Source organism: Mustela nivalis (genome assembly GCF_964662115.1).
Source record: "Mustela nivalis genome assembly, chromosome: 3".
NCBI lineage: Eukaryota > Metazoa > Chordata > Mammalia > Carnivora > Mustelidae > Mustela > Mustela nivalis.
In genome coordinates, this window is record NC_139022.1 from 42,685,313 (window position 1) to 42,704,176 (window position 18,864).

The 18,864-nt window shown below is 41.5% G+C and overlaps 1 protein-coding gene and 1 pseudogene across 5 annotated transcripts in view; one reads left to right on the forward strand and one right to left on the reverse strand.

The window, feature by feature from the left end:
- The window catches only part of LOC309861003 (uncharacterized protein), a 203,732-nt gene that overhangs the window by 50,650 nt on the left and 134,218 nt on the right, over positions 1 to 18,864 (reverse strand). The gene's annotated exons all lie outside the window — the stretch shown is intronic.
- On the forward strand, positions 17,081 to 18,707 carry LOC309861860 (ferritin heavy chain pseudogene; annotated as a pseudogene). Its single transcript has one exon. The product of its transcript is annotated as a ferritin heavy chain pseudogene (transcript).

An 18,864-nucleotide genomic window follows, 5' to 3' on the forward strand; every position in this document is an offset into this window, starting at 1 on the left:
TTTTAGTTAGTGTTTTTCCAGTAGGTATGCGTGAGTGCATGTCATCAATTCAGTGAGTGAGAAGTTTGATAACATCATTTTTCTATATCATGAAGATAAATACACAACTTAGCTTTGGGCTTACAATTAAATGAACCACAAAACACTGATTTATTACAACTCTTTGCAGATTTTTGGACAGAAATTTATTCATGCTCAAAGGTAACAAGAAATTGTTGTAAAGGTTACTGAACTGAAATTTTTTATTATTTTTAATCCCAGAAGGAAAAAAATGTAAGTAAAATCTGTATTCCCTTAATTATGTTATGTCATATTTAGGTGGACCAAATTAATAATAAGATTGCTAGGAAATATTGCAGGTATATACGCTGATCAAATGTAAATAAGAGTTTTCTTTTTTTATTATGGTAATCTAGTTGACATACAATGTTACAGGAGTTTCAGGTGTACAGCATAGTGATATGTGGTTTAGTATCAAAACCAGCAGACTATTTGTGACTACACATCAGCCCTAGATTGTAGGATTATCATCTAGAATCCATATTTTAGATGTCCACCAACTATATATCTCCCGAGAGGGTTTCTCTAATATCTTCCATGCCTTTTTCGAGCCCGGCTAGAACCTTGAGAATTGTCATTCTGAACTCTAGATCTGACATATTACCAATGACTGTATTGATTAGGTCCCTAGCCTTCGGTACTGCCTCTTGTTCTTTTTTTTGTGGTGAATTTTTCCACCTTGTCATTTTGTCCAGATAAGAGTATATAAAGGAGCAAGTAAAATACTAAAAGGGTGGCAACAACCCCAGGAAAATATGCTTTAACCAAATCAGAAGAGATCCCAAATTGTGAGGGGGGAGAAAGGGGATAAAAAGAGGTTCAAAAAGGAAGAAAGGAAAAAAAAAAAAGAAAAAAGAAAAGAAAAGAATTTAAAAAAAGAAAATGAATAAAGAAAAATGTAAAAAAGAAAAAATATATATATTAGATAAACTAGTTAAAAAATGTTAAAAAAGAAAAGGGTAAAAGTTAAAAAAAATTTACCAGAAGGCAAGAAAAAAAACAAAAATGAAAAAGAAAAAAATTAAATTAACTGCAAGACTAAAAAAAATCACAGGGAGAAAGCCATGAGTTCAGTGCTTTGCTTTCTCCTCCTCTGGAATTCTGCTGCTCTCCTTGGTATTGAAACCGCACTCCTTGGTAGGTGAACTTGGTCTTGACTGGATTTCTTGGTGATCTTCTGGGAGAGGGGTCTGTTGTAGTGATTCTCAAGTGTCTTTGCCCCAGGCGGAATTGCACCGCCCTTACCAGGAGCCGGGCTGAGTAATCCGCTCGGGTTTGCTTTCAGGAGCTTTTGTTCCCTGAGCGCTTTCCGTAGAGTTCCGGAGGATGGGAGTACAAATGGCGGCCTCCTGGTCTCCAGCCGGAAGAGCCGAGAGCCCAGGGCCCCACTCCTCAGTGCGCCCTAAGAGAACTGCGCCCAGTTACTCCCGTCTGCCTGACCTACGGCCGCGCTCCGAGCTCACCGAGCCTGTGGCTGGTTCAAGGTAACCCCGAGCTGTCTCTGTAGCTGGCTTTCCCATTCAAATACCCACAAGCTCTCAGATACCCCCCAATCCTTCTGTGACCCTGCGGGACCTGAGGCCACGCTGACCCCGCGTGGGCTTCGCCCCGGTTTAGCCTCTGGAGTGATGTCCCCCAGCAGAACAGTCTTTTAAAAGTCCTGATTTTGCTCCTCCGTTGCTCCGCCGCTTGCCGGGAGCCGGCCCCTCCCCCCGGGGTCTATCTTCCCGTCACTTTGGATTCACTTCTCCGCCAGTCCTACCTTTCAGAAAGTGGTTGTTTTTCTGTTTCCAGAATTGCTGTTCTTCTTCTCTTCGATCTGCCGATGGATTTGCAGGTGTTTGCAATCTTTAGATAAGCTATCTAGCTATTCTCCTGCTAGCTGAAGTAGTCTCAGCCTGCTACTTCTCCGCCATCTTGACTCCTCCCCCAGATGTCCACCAACTGTAATTCTCACTTCCACAAGCACATTGTTTTTAATCTTTATCGAACCTACTCTGTCTTCGTTTTCTACTAGTATATCCTAACCTACACTGCCATTGCAATTCATCCCATGAGCTTGAGGGGCTGTTGTTTCTTACGATCACCCCCATATCTCTCCCACCGTACCACCACAGTGGCTGGTTTCAACAAACAGATATATGACTAAGCTATAGTCATTTGCTTCACTCAGAGTCTCCTTTATTTGTATTTCCCCTCCTTTGTGATTATCTACCCTCTTAAAAGCCTCCTTTTATGTTCTCTAATTTAAAAAATACTGAACCAGAATTCAAGTAAAATCAGCCATAATCATGTGACTTTAAATGTATAAGAAGGGATGCCTGGGTGGCTGTTATTTAAGTGTCTGCCTTTGGCTCAGGTCATGATTCCAGGGTTCTGGGATCAAGCCCCTGTTTGGGCTCCCTGCTCAGTGGGGAGTTTGCTTCTCCCTTTCCCGCTCCCAATGTTTGTGCTCACTCTCTCTCTCTTAAATAAATAAATAAAAATCTTTACATAAAACAAAATGAAGTGTATAAAAAGTTAATGTATAAAACTAAATCCATATCTTCCTCTCTACCAATCTATCCAATTGTAATGGTCAGAAGTTAAAAATTAATAGGTTAGTGCCCATCTTTTCTGTCTTTTTCTCTCTCTGTTTTATGTATGTGTGTATACACTTAAATATACACCCTCTTATTCCCTCTAAATATGGGAATGTGTGCGCACAGACACACATTCCTTTTTCCACTGAAAATATCTTACAGATCTATATCTCCATATTAACACACGAAGAAATACTTTATTCTTTTTTTAAGATTTTATTTATTTATTAGAGAGAGAGTGAGAGCATGAGAATGAAGAGGGCCAAAGGGAGAAGCAGATTCCCTGCTGAGTGGAGACCCCAATGTGGGACTTGATTCCAGGACTCTGGGATCACAACCTCAGCTGAAGGCAGTTGCCTAACCAACTGAGTTACCCAGGCACCCCTAGAACTACTTTATTCTATTAAAGGGCTGTATGATATTCCATTGTATGGACTCTCTTATAATGCGTCTATACTTCAATGAAAGATAGTTTACATGCAGTTTTGTTTGTTTGTTTGTTTGTTTGTTTTTATGTGGGACAGGGCAATGAAATTACATACATCTTTAGGTAGTCTATGCAAGACATTTTTTCCATGTAATAAATTTTTCAAAGTGAGATGGCAATTCCAGAAGGGTTTTTTTTTAATAAGATTCTTGAGAATATGATTCATTTTTAGATTTCCAAAGAATTTATATAACACTCTAAGATATGGTGGTCACTAATTGGCGTTATGAAACCTGGGTTAATTGAGTCGTTGACTATTTTAAAAATAGAACTAACTTTTGTAAATATCTGAAAAATACAATTGATCCTTTCACTTTTTCCTGCAGTGATAGAGTCTACATAGCCATCCAGAGTTTCAGCTGAGGAGATTCTGGGGATGGGCGTCTCTTTATTGAGAAGCAACATATTATTGTTTGACTTGGATACAAATGAAAGCCATCCCTCCACTGTCAGTGAGTAAGCACTAGCATCTCTTGGTTTTACTGCATCCTGATCTACTAATCTTACTGGGAAAATATACCTGGTATTAGATGAGTACAATATACTTGAAAAGACCATTATCTGAAGGCAAGCCCGTTTTACCAAAATTCATAACTGGGCTAATACTCTCTAGCATTCAGCTTCTTCATTTGTGAAATAAGAAAAATGAGACTCAGTGATCCTTTCTGATTCTAAATTCTCTTCTATAATCCTTGCCCAGAAAGATAGCAGTGCCAGGGGCATGTGGTGACTTAGCACTTGAGCAACCGTCTCTTAGTTTCAGCTCAGGTTATGATCTTAGCTTTATGGGATGGAGCCTTCATGGGGCTCCACACTCAACACAGAATTAGCCTGGGTTCTCTCCCTTTCCCTCTCCCTCCTTATCTGCTTTTCCTTCTCTGCTCCTCCCCCAACTTCTGTGCACTCTCCATAAAATAGATAAATAAAATCTTTTTAAAAAGATAGCGGTGCCATATATACTAATGTCTAAGATATTCCTCCAACTTTGAAAATGGAATTACCAGAAACATTTTTCCTAGACCCATTCAAATTGTATAAAACTGGAGATAAATGTTTGCAAACAGTCAAAATGGGTATAATGATTCCTACTGCACAGAAGCTTTGTGAAAATTCAGTGACAGATACTCTTAGAATACTTTGGTACTTAGCAGATACAAGTACTCAGTGACTTCTACATTTCTTCATTATGATTACTGGAGAAAATTTAGAGCTTATGTTTAAATGTTATACCACTATGTCCTGTTTTAAATTATGAAATCATTTAAAATAGAATTAATTAATCATTATCAAAAATTTTGACATAAACTATGAAGTGTCTTAGCCTCTTCAAAGACAAGAATAATCTCAAACATACTTACCCCTAAATTAATATCAAAAGAGCTAAAATATAAAATACAAAAAGCAGAAGAGATTACAAAGAACATACTTAGAACCTTCAATCACTGTTGGCTTATCTAGGTCCAACCCACGAACTGAAAGAACCCTGTGTTATGTAACTTGCATAACAATGCCAAACCACATTCTTGGTAGAAACATCATCCCAAGGTTCTAGCACTTAAAATAGCTACTTCTAGCACATATAAAGGCCAGCACATGTATATTTTATGCATTTTATTATTTCGTAAGATTTCAAGCAACAACATATTATAGCAAGAAAGGACATATGCAATCATTAAATCCTTTAAAGCTAGAAAGAGGACTCAAAACCTTGATCTTACTCAAATCAATTCTCTCCTAAGGTGAATTATATGTACTGTCTATATTGCAATCAAACGCCAATGAAATTTTACCTACAATCTTTCTGCTCCAAATACAACTTCACCCTCTCACCTTTGGGAACTTCCCATGATGTTTTTTTTACATAGAATCCCCATCCCCTAACCCCCCCCCCTTTTTTTTTTCCTTTCTTTTTTCTTCCTGAGAGAGACAACAAATTCCAAGCAGGTTCCACATTCAGGGCAGAGCACAGAGCCCGATGCCAGGCTCCATCTCACGACCCTGAGACCCTGACCTAAGCTGAAACCAAGGGTCAGATGTTTAACCAACTGAGCCACACAGGTGCTCTCCCATCCCCCAGCTTCTTTTCAGACCATTGTCAAATCTAGTTCTGTATGAGATAGACATTGATCCTCCCACACCTGGTTTTTGATTGGATTCAACACTCCACGATTGAACATTGGCTCTCCCACTTGATTTTAAATCCACAGAGGCCCTAGAATCCAGGTGTCTTTTACCCTTTCACAGAATGATGGAAGCTTCAGGTGCTCGAAACATATATTTGGAACAGAATCATATCAAATAAAATTGAATTGAAGGTGACTTGTTTGCTCAACCTTTAAGAATATATAGCTCAAAATTAATATATGTTTACTGGTTCTGCTGGTAGCAGAGAGAGAAAAGTAAGCCATTAAGTGCACTACAATTATACCATTACACTGACTGAAACTCCCTTCAACTTTGTTGCTTAAGTGTTATTCAGAACCAGGAGAGTTTGGGGACTCGAGGGAATTTTAGTCCCCAATCTGCTTTACGAACAGCACTGTAGTACCCATTGGATCAGATGCCGTCTGAATGCTAGATACACATGAGTGAAAAAGACAGAAAGTCCCCTGACAACAAGAATTTTTTGGTTTCATGGGTAAAAAAGTAAATAAATAGCTATAATTCCATCTCATGACAGGGTAAGTAGAGGAGCGTGGAACTCCCTAAAGGCCTCTCAGAACCATCCAAGATGTGATCAGAAGAACAGTGGGAAGTGAGTGAGCTCACAAAAATACAAAAGGGGGGTTGGGGGGGTAGACACAACTGCAGGGCTGAGGGAAAGCAGGTGGGGGTGTCTATGGCAAAAGACAAATCCATGTGAATTTATTTGTTCTTTGTCGCAAACAACAAAGGGCCTTCTTGGGTTTGATTAAACATTCATACCTACAAGCCTGGCACCACGCGACTCAGAAGGAATTAGAAAAGAAGCCACAGGTTTCTGGCACCAGAGTATCAAGCATCCTCTCAAGATCCCCATAGAATGAATATGAGAGACGCCCTAGCTAAAAAGCCTTTCATCCACAAGAACCAATACTCCCCGTAACAACTCCAGTTTCCAAAAACCCCAATAGAGGGAGGCTCGGAGGCAAAAGTCACCACACTCAAATGTTACTTTGCCCATCAAGGACAATTTCTCCACCAGCAAGACTGCCTAGATGCATACTCCACATATGGACAGAGGCAGACAGCTAACCAGGGGTCGGTCATAGTCTCACGTGGAGGGGGAAGGGCTTGATAACCCTCTGCCCACTCCTGTGGGTAGTTCTGGGTGGAACAGTGCTCCACGGAGTGGTCACACTGTGTAGAAGCCTGTGGGAAAGAACAAATCGTACGTTCCAGGGTCTAAAGGAAAGTTCATAAAGATGGACGCTTAGTAGGGCTTCGGAGAGACTAAAGGGTGTCGGAAGTAGCTAGGGAACAGCCACAGAAGGCAAGGGAGAATATATTTCACAGGTTTGTGGGACTACTCAAAGGTTTAAAGCAAGGGGATGATTTAATTGTATTTACATGTGAGGTAGCTATGTGGCTGTTCCATGCACAGGAGACTGGAAGAGCACAAAATAGCCTAATGTCTTATCCCAGCCTCTATAGATCCACTCCCCAACTTCCCTGGCCCTGTTCCTACTTTCTGGCTTTCTGTTAGGTCAGTATTTGCTGAGCCCCAGCAAGAGGTCCAAGGGCAGGGAGAGAAGGAGGCCAGGTTTTCTGCCCTTCCAGGTTCCCTGAGATTGTCTGTGTCCTTCCCCCAGGTGTCATTGTTCTCTTCTAGATGGTTCTCAGAACAGCTCAGTCTCACCTGGGTTCTTAAAACCTCACTGGAGACTAGCTACAGGAGTACTGAACTAGCTAGAATTATTCTTATTTTTAAGCATTTATTGTTATTAATAATTATACTTATATAATATATAAGTATAATTATTAATATACTTACATATGTCCAGTGCAACATCTCCGTGGAAAGCTATCACCATTTATGCCCCCCCACCCCCAGCTTCTGTGTGCTTATTCTTACAAGAGAATCTGTAACATGATTGGGAAGATGGTGATCAGTATTGCAACTGCTTTCCCAGACATGCAGACAAGCAGGGAGCCTAAGTGTGTATCTTGCCTTAGAGCAGCCCTTAGAGGCTGTGGCTGGCTGGTGTGGCTGGACTATGAAAGCCCAGCTCCTTGTCCCAGCTCAGTGTCTGAGTTCTGCCTATGCTCCATAAGTCCTCTGTGGGATCAACTCAATTTTTTTTTTAAGATTTTATTTATCTATTTGTCAGAGAGAGGAAGAGCGAGGAAGCGAGCACAGGCAGGCAGAGGCAGAGGGAGAAGCAGGCTCGCTGCTGAGCAAGGAACCCGATGTGGGATCCGATCCCAGGACGTTGGTATCATGACCTGAGCCGAAGGCAGCTTAACCAACTGAGCCACCCAGGCGTCCTGGATCAACTCAATTTATCCCACACTCAGGGCCCACGGCAAAGCAAAAATGTTCATCTATTGGGCGCCTGGGTGGCTCAGTGGGCTAAGCCGCTGCCTTCAGCTCAGGTCGTGATCTCAGAGTCCTGGGATCGAGTCCCGGATCGGGCTCTCTGCTCGGCAGGGAGCCTGCTTCCTCCTCTCTCTCTCTCTGCCTGCTTCTCTGCCTACTTGTGATCTCTCTCTCTCTGTTAAATAAATAAAATCTTAAAAAAAAATAAAAAAAGTTCATCTATCTTAATCAAAATGAAGGGGGAAATGTTATTAAATGTACTAACAGAGAAATGTTCTACTTTCTTTTGTTGTCTCTCTTGACTTGTCAGGTGCTTTTATCTTCTATTTTTAATGTCATTTGAAGAAAAAGAAAAACTTAACACTGTAAATAATAAGCCTCAATTTCACTGTTCATGTTTAGGTTGTGCAATGGTTGATTTAAATATAAATATACAAGCAACTGATTTATATAAAGAATCATTGAAATTACACAATCCCTATTTTGTAATTTGTACATGCGTGTATGTACATTGTTACCAGAACAGTGGAATGCTGAGCAAAAGGAGCTGAATTGTTTTTGTTTCATTTCTTCATGCATACACACTCTACCAACACACCACCCTTGGCTTAACTGAGTAAGAAGGGGCTGAAAGGAAAGTGAACTATGGGTTGCTTTAGCTCCCCCTTTCCTTCTCTGTCATCATTTTTAGCATAAGTGACTATCTTACACATGGAAGTAAAACACTAGTAAGAGAAGATCTGGCAGGTTTCCTTAGTCCTTCATGTTTCTTGGAATGCTCTGACTTCTTTCTGACTCTGAGCAAATTCTGTTTCCGAGGGAAAGGGCAGCTCCCAGGCCTGTGGGCACCCCAGCTTCCTCAGTCATGGATTCAACACACTTACCCTGTCCTTGTTCTCAGTTGCGCTGACTTGCCACTCATTACTGCTTACCAAAATTCCATGCCCTGGGAGTGCCACGAAGGTTCTATGCCAACAGGGAGGTGAGGAATGACAGATACACAAACTGCACACGTCTGCTCAAGTGCGTGCTCCATCGTCCCCCACCTCAGACTGCACTTACAGAATACAGGTTCAAAAATAAGATTATTACAACTTTCAGGACATTAGCAGCAGAGCATGAAAGCAAGCCCAGGTCTTGTCTCAGGACAGGAGACTAAAGGACTGCTGGAGCCGGGAAGCTAGCCCTTTCTGTACTGAATTTTGCTGAATCACACCTTTTTATTGTTTCCCCTTTTCAGGCTGCTTCTCCTTCCTTACTGGCTTCCCCTGGAGGCATTCCCTTGATAAATCACTTGCACATAAGACCTTTTCTCAAAGTTTGCTTAGGAATGTCACCTAAAGAAGTTTTTATTGCAGATGTTCCTAAGAAGCAAGTCTAAGATGGGATTCAGAAGCTGGATCACTTCCTGGACAAACATTAACAAGCAGCCCATGCCCACCTCCCACGGTACTGCTTTCTCTGCTGCTACAGCATTGCAATTACTAGGATTTCCACGTAGGTGATGGGGACAGGCTGAGATGGAAGGAGATGCCCTGGCTTGTGCTATATCTCTCTCAGTGGAGGGCTGCAGTGGAAATGGGGAATGGATTGGGTTTGGCTGAGCACTGCTGATGGGTTAGAAAGAGAGACTGACAGGCTCAGTTGAGTTATTATCAGAGTAATGGAATGAGTATCGGAAATACTCCATGGCAACATATAAAGAGGTCCTCATCTTCTAGAGCCGAAGTCAGCAAACTCTACAATTTGGGCCAAGTCTGATCTACTACTATTTTTGTAAATAAAGTTTTATTAAAACACATCCATGTTCACTCATTACACACAGTCAACGACTGCTTGCAATACACTATAACAGTAGAGCTGAACAGATGCCACAGAGATGGCATGGTTGATTTAAATATAAATATACAAGCAACTGATTTATATAAAGAATCATTGGACCGTAAGGTCCACAAGGTCTAAAACACTGATCTGGTTCTCTACAGAAAAAGTTTGCAAATCCCTGTCCTAGATTCTGAGAACAGCCTGAGTTGTGCCTGACTTCATATGGACCTCCCCCTTGTGGCCTGTACCCATCTAAATTTTCCTCTTCTTATGAGGACATCAATCACTGACACTGCACACACCGCAATCCAGTACGATCTCATTTTCACTCGGTTACAGCTGCAAAGACCCTGTTTCCAAATACAGCCTGTTCACGGATTCTGGGTGGACAAGAATTTTAATGTACTATTCAGCCCAGTACACCACTGTCACAACAATTAGCTTCAAATCTCAGGTGGCCCAGCTAGCCAAATGCTGGCTCTGCTAAGGAATAAAAGGATGATACTTAGAAATCTAGTGGCAAAAATCTGGGTGATGAGGGAACAGAAGACAAGCTGAGGACAAAGCAGAAGCTTACCCCCCCCCACCATAAACCCCACCCCCATGATATATATATGACATTCCTGAGGCATTCCAGGTACTCCTAAAGGAAAAACAGTTAACTTGTAGAGACCACAATCCTGCAAGACCTGAGTCTCCCTCAGTTTATAAATGATTTATAACTAGTGATTTACAAGAAAGAAGCTTTCTTATCAATAGCCTAATTTCCAGAGACCCATAACTCAGTTCCTGAAGCCCTAACATCATCTTCCCCTCCATAATATTGAGGGAGGCTGAGGCAGAGGGCAATGTAAATAAAGTTAAATTTCTCCTAAACCTAAAGCTCACTGACAAGGACGTGTGATAGGAGGAGAGTGACATTCCTCCAGGAAGCTCCCAACTATCTTACTGTTAATGCCTCACTAAAGGGAAAAACCACCTTAACTTGACAAACAGCAAAGCCTCCAGCATCCTGTGTGTCTTCTGAATACATGAAAGTTCTTTCAAACATTCCCTTTTCCTTACTTGTCCCAACCCCACAGTCCATCATCGCCACTTCCCAGAACCCAGGGGCAGCAGCTCTTTCTGCCCATGGGTCCTTTCCCGGCACTTTAATAAAATCACCTTTTGCACCAGAGCATTTTAAGAATTCTTTCTTGGTCGTCGGCTCCGGTCTCACTTCTATTCTACAACTTCATCATGGGTACAGTTGTACGGGGCTGGCAGTTTGCAGCATGCCAGACACCTCCTGAAGAGAGAGGAGGCGTTACTGCACCTTGCACCTCTGACCACAGATGAAAGAATGAACAAAATGAATAAAACAGAGTCTGCCAGACCTCTGCAGCGGGCACTGTGATTGAGAGTTCACTTCTGACTCATTTATCAAGTGACCTGGGAGGTTTCCCAGTTTTGAATGGATCTGAGAGTGAAGGCAAGAAGCGTGCTCCACAGAGGAGTCCACCCACCCCCTTCAGAATTTGGGAGGCTTCCTAGTGACAACAGACAGAATAACAATACATCTCCTTTTCCCAAGACAAAACCCTCCACGGGGTGCCTGGGTGGCTCAGTGGGTTCAGCCTCTGCCTTCAGCTCAGGTCATGATCTCAGGGTCCTGGGATCAAGCCCCAAATCAGGCTCTCTGCTCAGCAGGGAGCCTGCTTCCCTTCCTCTCTCTCTCTCTCTCTCTGCCTTCCTCTCTGACTACTTATGATCTCTCTCTGTCTAATAAATAAATAAAATCTTTAAAAAACAAAACAAAATGAAAAACCCTCTACTGTTCTCTATATAAATCTCTCATGGGGAAAAACAAAAAAAAAAACCCTCGACATTCCATTAACAGCAACTGCATAATCTATAATCCATAATCTATATTCCAGTGATCAGCAGACTTTTCTCCATCCTGGCTTTGTCACATTTCAGGCTTCTAACAGCAAGCAAGTTTGGAAAGGCCAGGATCAGTAATGAAGATGAAGAATTGCATAGCCATGTTTGAATGTAAAAGAGAGAATAGAAAGAGATGAGAAAAGGAGAAAAAAACATCTTCATTACAAATACAAGTATAAAGGAATAGAGTTATTTTCAGCTTTCCTTTTTGTCACTATTTAGGACTCCCCCCTTCTATTACTGTAAAAGTGGAGGGTGTTGTTTACATATTTCCTAGGTAGGTAAATTCTAAAAAAAAAATATCTAGTATTTAAAATCAAAGGCTGGATATCTGGGTGGCTCAGTGTGTGAAGCCTCTGCCTTCATCTCAGGTCATGATCTCAGGATCCTGGGATCGAGCCCAGCACTGGGCTCTCTGATGAGCAGGGAGCCTGCTTCCCCCTCTGTCTCCGCCTGCCTCTCTGCCTACTTGTGATCTCTCTTTTAAATAAATAAATAAAAATATTTAAAAATCAAAGGCTTTAAAAAACAATATAAAAATCAATCTATATACCACATATATCAAAACATGATTCGGTGAATTACAATTTACTTTCATATAGTTTTTGAATTTCCAATTGGCAAAGCATTTTCACATAGAAAACAAATGGTTCACTCAATACATCTATAAAGAAGAAAACAGAGGATATTGTTAATCCTTTAGAGACAGAAATCAGCAAAATGCAGAGCTTTTCAAATAACTTAAAATGAAGCCATTTCCTAATATAATATACAAATGTGCACTAGGATAAACTAATTTGCTACGTGAAATAAAAATTCCTACCCCAGTGCATTTGGGGGATAGAAGCATTGCACCAGGACTAAGGATTTAAAAATGAATACAGTGGCTTGACAGACAAGAAGGGAGAAGGGACAAAATGGGTGAAGGGGAGTGGGAGGTATAGGCTCCCAGTTATGAAATGAACAAGTCGTGGGGATGAAAGGTCCATCACAGGCAATATAGTCAATGGTATCGTACCAGTGTGGTATGGTGGCAGACAGCTGCTGTGCTGACAGTGAGCACACCTAACACAAAGGCATATGGAATCACCATGCGGCATGTCTGAAAATAACGTAACATTGGTGTCAACTATACACTTCAATAACAAAACAATAAGTAGGATGATCAACTGTGCCCTTAAGGACACACACACATTGCACACACATACACGCACACACATACCAATACACAAGCATGCACATGTGCGTGCATATATCAAGAAATACAAGAAATTTAAAGAAAAAGTAGTGATTGCTCCCAAATAAAGTTATTGAAGACCTTACAAAGAAAGTAACATATTTGATGGGCCCTAGAAAGACGAGATGAATTTTGTGAGGAAGTAAAAGAAGGGAGGACAGGAAGGGGGGAAGTTGCTGAGAGAGGTGTTCAAGGAAGAGACTACGTCATTAAAACCGAGGAAGAAATGGCTTGTGAAAAATGGTCACAAGTCTAGGGCCACAGTCTAGTTTGTACTTTTGGTAAAAGAACGTTAAATTTACTATGAATACTAGAAATCAAAATGTCGCTAAAGGAAAAATCCTTGCATTTTCAAAGTCTAGCAAAATACGTGACAAAATTTGGAAGGAAACAGGAAACATTTTTGACAAATTAACATGGGATATTTAAGTGTGTATTGTGTTTTATGATGGTGTTTTGCATTACATTTCATGTCTTGCATTTGTTTTATGTCTAAGCTTTTTATTACCTTGGGAATAAGCATTTATATGAAAAGCATCATTTCTACTAAAACACTAGTCATAGCAGTTGGCATTTAATAGTGCTCTAAAGAATCATTTTCACATCCTCTCTTTAGGGAACTATACTTTAGGAGTTGCAAGTGTTTGAAGAAAATAAAAGCCAAGATGGATAAAGAAAAGCAAAAATGAGTGAGAAAATTTCTTGGCGCGTATCAATCACATTCTGCTAGCAGAGTCCAAGTGCAACTAGATCTTAGGCATCCAGCTCTATTTATGGTGCACTTGAAGAAGTTCCTTTGAGACCAGGGGGCTTACTACCAAACTGCAAGTTTTGATATTGTCCATATCATAAAAGAATTTCTACCTCACTATCCCTATAAGATAAAAACAATATGATGCATGTTAGCATACTTTATAAGCTATACAGGATTTCCATGTGTAATAATAATAATTATTGCCTGCTGAATAATATAAAATGGATTATTTTAAATAATTAATAGAAAACATCCATTAAGGACTCTTAAAGAATACTGTGAGTGCTTATTCTGTGCCAACCTCTGTGATAAGTCCTCTGCATAATTATTTTATTGAATCTTTTCAATGAAGTAATGGAAATAAGTAGGAACCTAAATTTACAAATGAGGAAACTGACTTAGAAAGGTAATCTGACTCTTCCAAGAAAATGTAGGAAAGGTAATACAGAGAAAGAAGACCTGAATATACCCAGTACTAGTATCAAAGACCCTGATGTCAACCATAAGAAATCAAAGAACCATAAGAAAAGAAATGGCCCAACAGGTAAAATGGACAAAAGATTTGAACATATACTTTCCAAAGATAAGAAACTTGAGACTGTGTACACAGCATCACTAATTATAATGAAAATGCAAATTAAAAAATACAATCAAATACCAGTATACCGATATATGACTAGAATGGCCAAATTTAAAGTTTTAAGTCAAAATTAAATAAATGACAATACCAAGGGTTGCAGTGACATGAAGAAACTTGAATGCTCACATAGTGCTGATGGAAAAGCATAAAGGTACATCCACTTGGAAAAATAATTTGAAGTTTCTTAAAAAGCTAAACATACACTTAATCATATGATCTAGCCATTCCATATAAAGTATTGACCCAAGAGAAATGAGTGCATACAGCCACACAAAGACTTGTTATAGGAATGCTCCTAACAGCTTTAATTCAATAGCTAAAAACAAACAAACAAGCAAAATGTTCATGAGATGGTAAAAGGATAAATGGACTGTGGTGTATCTACACAATGGAATAGCTATTCAGCCATAAAAACTATTAATACACATTATTGAATGGATTGCAGAACCCCTGTGCTGAGCAAAAGAAACTAGGCAAAAAGGAATACACACCAATTTAATTTATATGAAATTCTAGAAAATGCAAACTAATCTAGTAGTGAGGAAAAGCAGATGCCTGGGATGAGATGGGGCAGAGAGAGGTAGAGGGAGTGATTATAAAATATAAAGGAACAGAAGGAAACTTTCGGAGGTGATGAATACATTCATTTTCTTGATTTTGGTGAAGGTTTCACAGATGTATGCATATGTCAAACCCTATGCAGTTGTACACTTTTTTTTAAGTATCTGCAGTTTATTTTATGTCAATTATACCTCCCTAAAGCTGTTACAAAGGTGTAAGTTTACTTTTGTGTTTCTGTGATTTTTTTTAATGTTTTTCTTTATCTGTGAGAATTACTACCAACATTTTTTTTAATTTTATTTTTTTCAGTGTTCCAAGTCTGATCATTCATGCACCACACCCAGCACTCCATGTAATACTTGCCCTCCTTAATACCCACCACCAGGTTTAACCAAACCCCCACCACCTCCCTTCCAAAATCCTCAAGGGTTCTCTCTGCACAGAGAAAGATTAGAAATTTTCTTCTGTGAGTTAATCCTCATTTTCTCAATATACTTCAACAATCACAGTATACTTTTAAAACTAAATACCGCTTTAATTTTTTTAGACTGTCCTTTTTAGTTTTTATTTATTGATTGATTGATTTTTAAGATTTTATTTATCTATTTGACAGACAGAGACCACAAGCAGAGGGAGAGGCAGGCAGGGGGGGGGGGGAGCAGGCTCCCTGCTGAGCAGAGAGCTTGAGGAGGGGCTTGATCCCAGGACTCTGGGATCATGACCTGAGGTGAAGGCAGAAGCTTTAACCCACTGAGTCACCCAGAGCCGCTGTCCTTTTTATTTTTTTTATCAAAGAAAAATATTTTGGCAGATCAATTTGTGGCGCTGCCCAAGACCAGCTCTGAAATGATGACCAATAGAGCAGACGACTCAGCAGCCCCGGGGAAAAGCCAAATGAAACATCCAGGAGAACCCAGGATTCTTCCTCCATCTAAGAGAAGGCCAAGCCTGCCACTGCTGTCAGTGAAACAGAAAGGACAGGGAGAATCCCATTCTGGGGATTCAGCCATGTGTTCAGAAGACGAGGGCTCCAAAGTCACAGCAATGCCTGTGTTGGGAGAAGTGCCTGAAAAACTGCCAATACAAGTGGAAATCAATGCTGAAATAAAACATCAATTAAAGAGGGAAATCTGACAGTTTGGACGAAAATATGAAAGAATCTTCAAACATCTTGAAGGTGTGTGAATGTCTTTACAGCTGCGGAAAAAATGTTTTGTACATACCATGAAAGAAACAGCGAGATTTAAAAGATAAGACTTGATAACCTTGATAACACGCCTGGAAAAGGTACCAGAAAAACTAGAATCTCAACACTTTCTCACCAAAGATTATAGTCACACCTGAAATTTATAATCCCATGATCGAAAAGATCAGTGAGCAAGCAGAACCAGTTTACTGTCCTAGAATGCAACCGGATATTGTTGATGTCTCCTGGCACCTCAGCTAAGAATATTGTCCTCTTGGGGCGCCTAGGTGGCTCAGTGGGTTAAGCGTCTGCCTTCAGCTCAGGTCATGATCTCAGGGTCCTGGGATGGAGCCCCACATCGGGCTCTCTGCTCAGTGGGGAGCCTGATTCCTCCTCTCTCTCTGCCTGCCTCTGCCTACCTGTGATCTCTGCCTGTCAAATGAATAAATAAAATCTTAAAAAAAAAAAAAAAGAATATTGTCCTCTTGAGACTAAGAAAAAATACTGGAACTTCAATGTTCTAAGTTTCTGTTAGTAAAAGCTGGGCATTCCCCCTTAAAAAAAAATTGATCTTAGTTGACACATAATGTTACATCAGTTTCACAGAACAGCATAGTGATTCAACTTCCCCACAGTTAGGCTACGCTCACAAGTGTATGTATCTGCAAGAAGGAAAGACAGGAAAATATCAAGCTGAGAGCCAGTTTATATGTTCTTCCTACTTTTCTGAAGTTTTTGTTTTGTTCTTGTTTTTTTGTTTTTTGTTTGTTTGTTTGTTTGTTTTTTTGCAAGAAAGGTGAATTCTGTATTTAAAAATGTCTTTCTAAAAGAAAGCACTGTCTTAGTACAGACTCTTGAAAATTTGCCTACTATACTGGCAATTCTTTCCATACCTACGTTTGTTTAAAATAATCGTAAAGTCAATTTATAAACACCCACTTCGGCTGCGGACCTTCGCGCTCAGATGAATTGGCTGAGACTTTTGTTTTACCCTATTTCCTCGCCCTGCCTCCCCCCACTCCTTGGGCTTTGGACAGAAAGAGGTCAAAGACGGAGGGCAAGGACCGCCGCTGGGCTCGTCCTTTCTTTTCCCAGTCGCAGCGCGTACTTTTTTGACAGCATTTTGAGCTGAGATGAAATAGTACATTACAAACGCCCAAGGGCAGAAAGAGGGCAATGTTGAGTTAATGCAGTTGTCACTGTCATCTGTCTGTGCCCAGCCCGGACAGGGCGCGCGTCCCGGCAGCCCTCCCCTTGGAACCCTGGCGCCTTTGGAAGGGAAGGGGTGTGTGTGACGCAGTCGCCGGTCTCTTAGGGCCGCATTCCAATTCAGACCTTGAAGCCCCTAGCGTCCGGCCACACGCAGTGACGCCCTGGCCTCAGTTTCCCCACTTCTAAAGAAGGGGAGTCATGCTGCCCTGTTTCTTGTTTCTCTCCAAGAACATCAGCCCTTCGCTGGTGTCCCTGCGCAACGCGCGCCGGGGCTTCGCGCTCCCGCCGCTCCGGGTCTCCAGGCTCCCCTCGCGCCCCAGGCGCACTGCCCCACTGCGCCCGCTGGCAGCAGCCGCCTCCTCCGGGGACCCAGCCGGGCCCGCCTCCGCCCATTCCCGGGTGCGCCAGAACTTCCACCCGGACTCCGAGGCTGCCATCAACCGCCAGATCAACCTGGAGCTCCACGCGTCCTACGTGTACCTGTCCATGTCCTATTACTTCTCCCGAGATGACGTGGCCCTGAACAACTTCGCGGGATATTTCCTTCGCCAGTCCCGGGAAGAGACCCAGCACGCGGAAAAGCTGATGAGGCTGCAGAACCAGCGGGGAGGCCGGATCTGCCTGCAGGACATCAAGAAACCAGACCAGGACGACTGGGAAAGCGGGCTGAACGCCATGGAGTGTGCGCTGCTCTTGGAGAAGAATGTGAATCAGTCGTTGCTCGAATTGCACACTCTGGCCTCAGACAGAGGTGACCCCCACTTGTGCGACTTCCTGGAAACTCACTATCTGAATGAGCAGGTGAAGTCTATCAAAGAACTAGGTGACCACGTGCAAAACTTGATTAAGATGGGGGCCCCAGATTCTGGCCTGGCAGAGTACCTCTTTGACAAGCACACCCTTGGAGATGAAAACAATCAGAACTAAGTAACCCACAGGCTGCCCTCCTCACTGCCCAGGCTTGGAAAAGACCCAGTCCACAGACTCTTGCTTTCTTGTCCTAAAAATGAACCTCTATCTTTATACCCCATAATGCTGTCCCAATAAAGTGACTTGTAGAGAAAATGAAGTTGGCCCCATATTAACAAGGGCTTTTTGTCCAACATCAAGGTAATTTTTCCAGCCGAAAGGTAGCCCACGATACCACGGTATAAAAAAGACTGTGAAAAAGCTACTGAGAGTAGATGCAAACTTTCTCCAGTTATCAAATATTATTCCAGACCATGAACCTTCTCTAAAATTCTGCAATTTTCAACTGCACAAGTGCCCGTAATTTTCAAGACCTTATACTAAAGGCTAAAGTGGGAAGATGTGTAAGATAAATAAGCAAATAACTCTAACAAGTTGAAGAAGATATACAGTACTGTAAAAACCATGTAAGCAAAATTCCACAACAGCTTTTACCTTTTCCCAGCATGTTCCAAGAAAAAGTGATGTCCAGCAATGATCTGTTTTTAAAGGATTTTGTGATCAAATAAATTTAAGAGAAGCTACACAAAGTATCAATGCTGGCCTTGGAAAGTCACAATGTCTATGAGCATTTAAGGGCTCTGGGAAGTCTTGCAATTAAAAACAAAAAACAGGGACGCCTGGGCGGCTCAGTTGGTTAAGCAGCTGCCTTCGGCTCAGGTCATGATCCCAGCGTCCTGGGATCGAGTCCCACAAGGGGCTCCTTGCTCCACGGGGAGCCTGCTTCTCCCTCTGACTCTGCCTTCCACTCTGTCTGCCTGTGCTCGCTCTGGCTCTCTCTCATAAATAAATAAAATCTTAAAAAAAAAAAATCTTGGATTATTTTTGTTTAGCTCAGTGTTTCCCAACACAGCCAGTCGCTGTGTGTGTTTGTGTGTGTGTGTGCGCGTGCGCGTGTGTGTTTGAAATG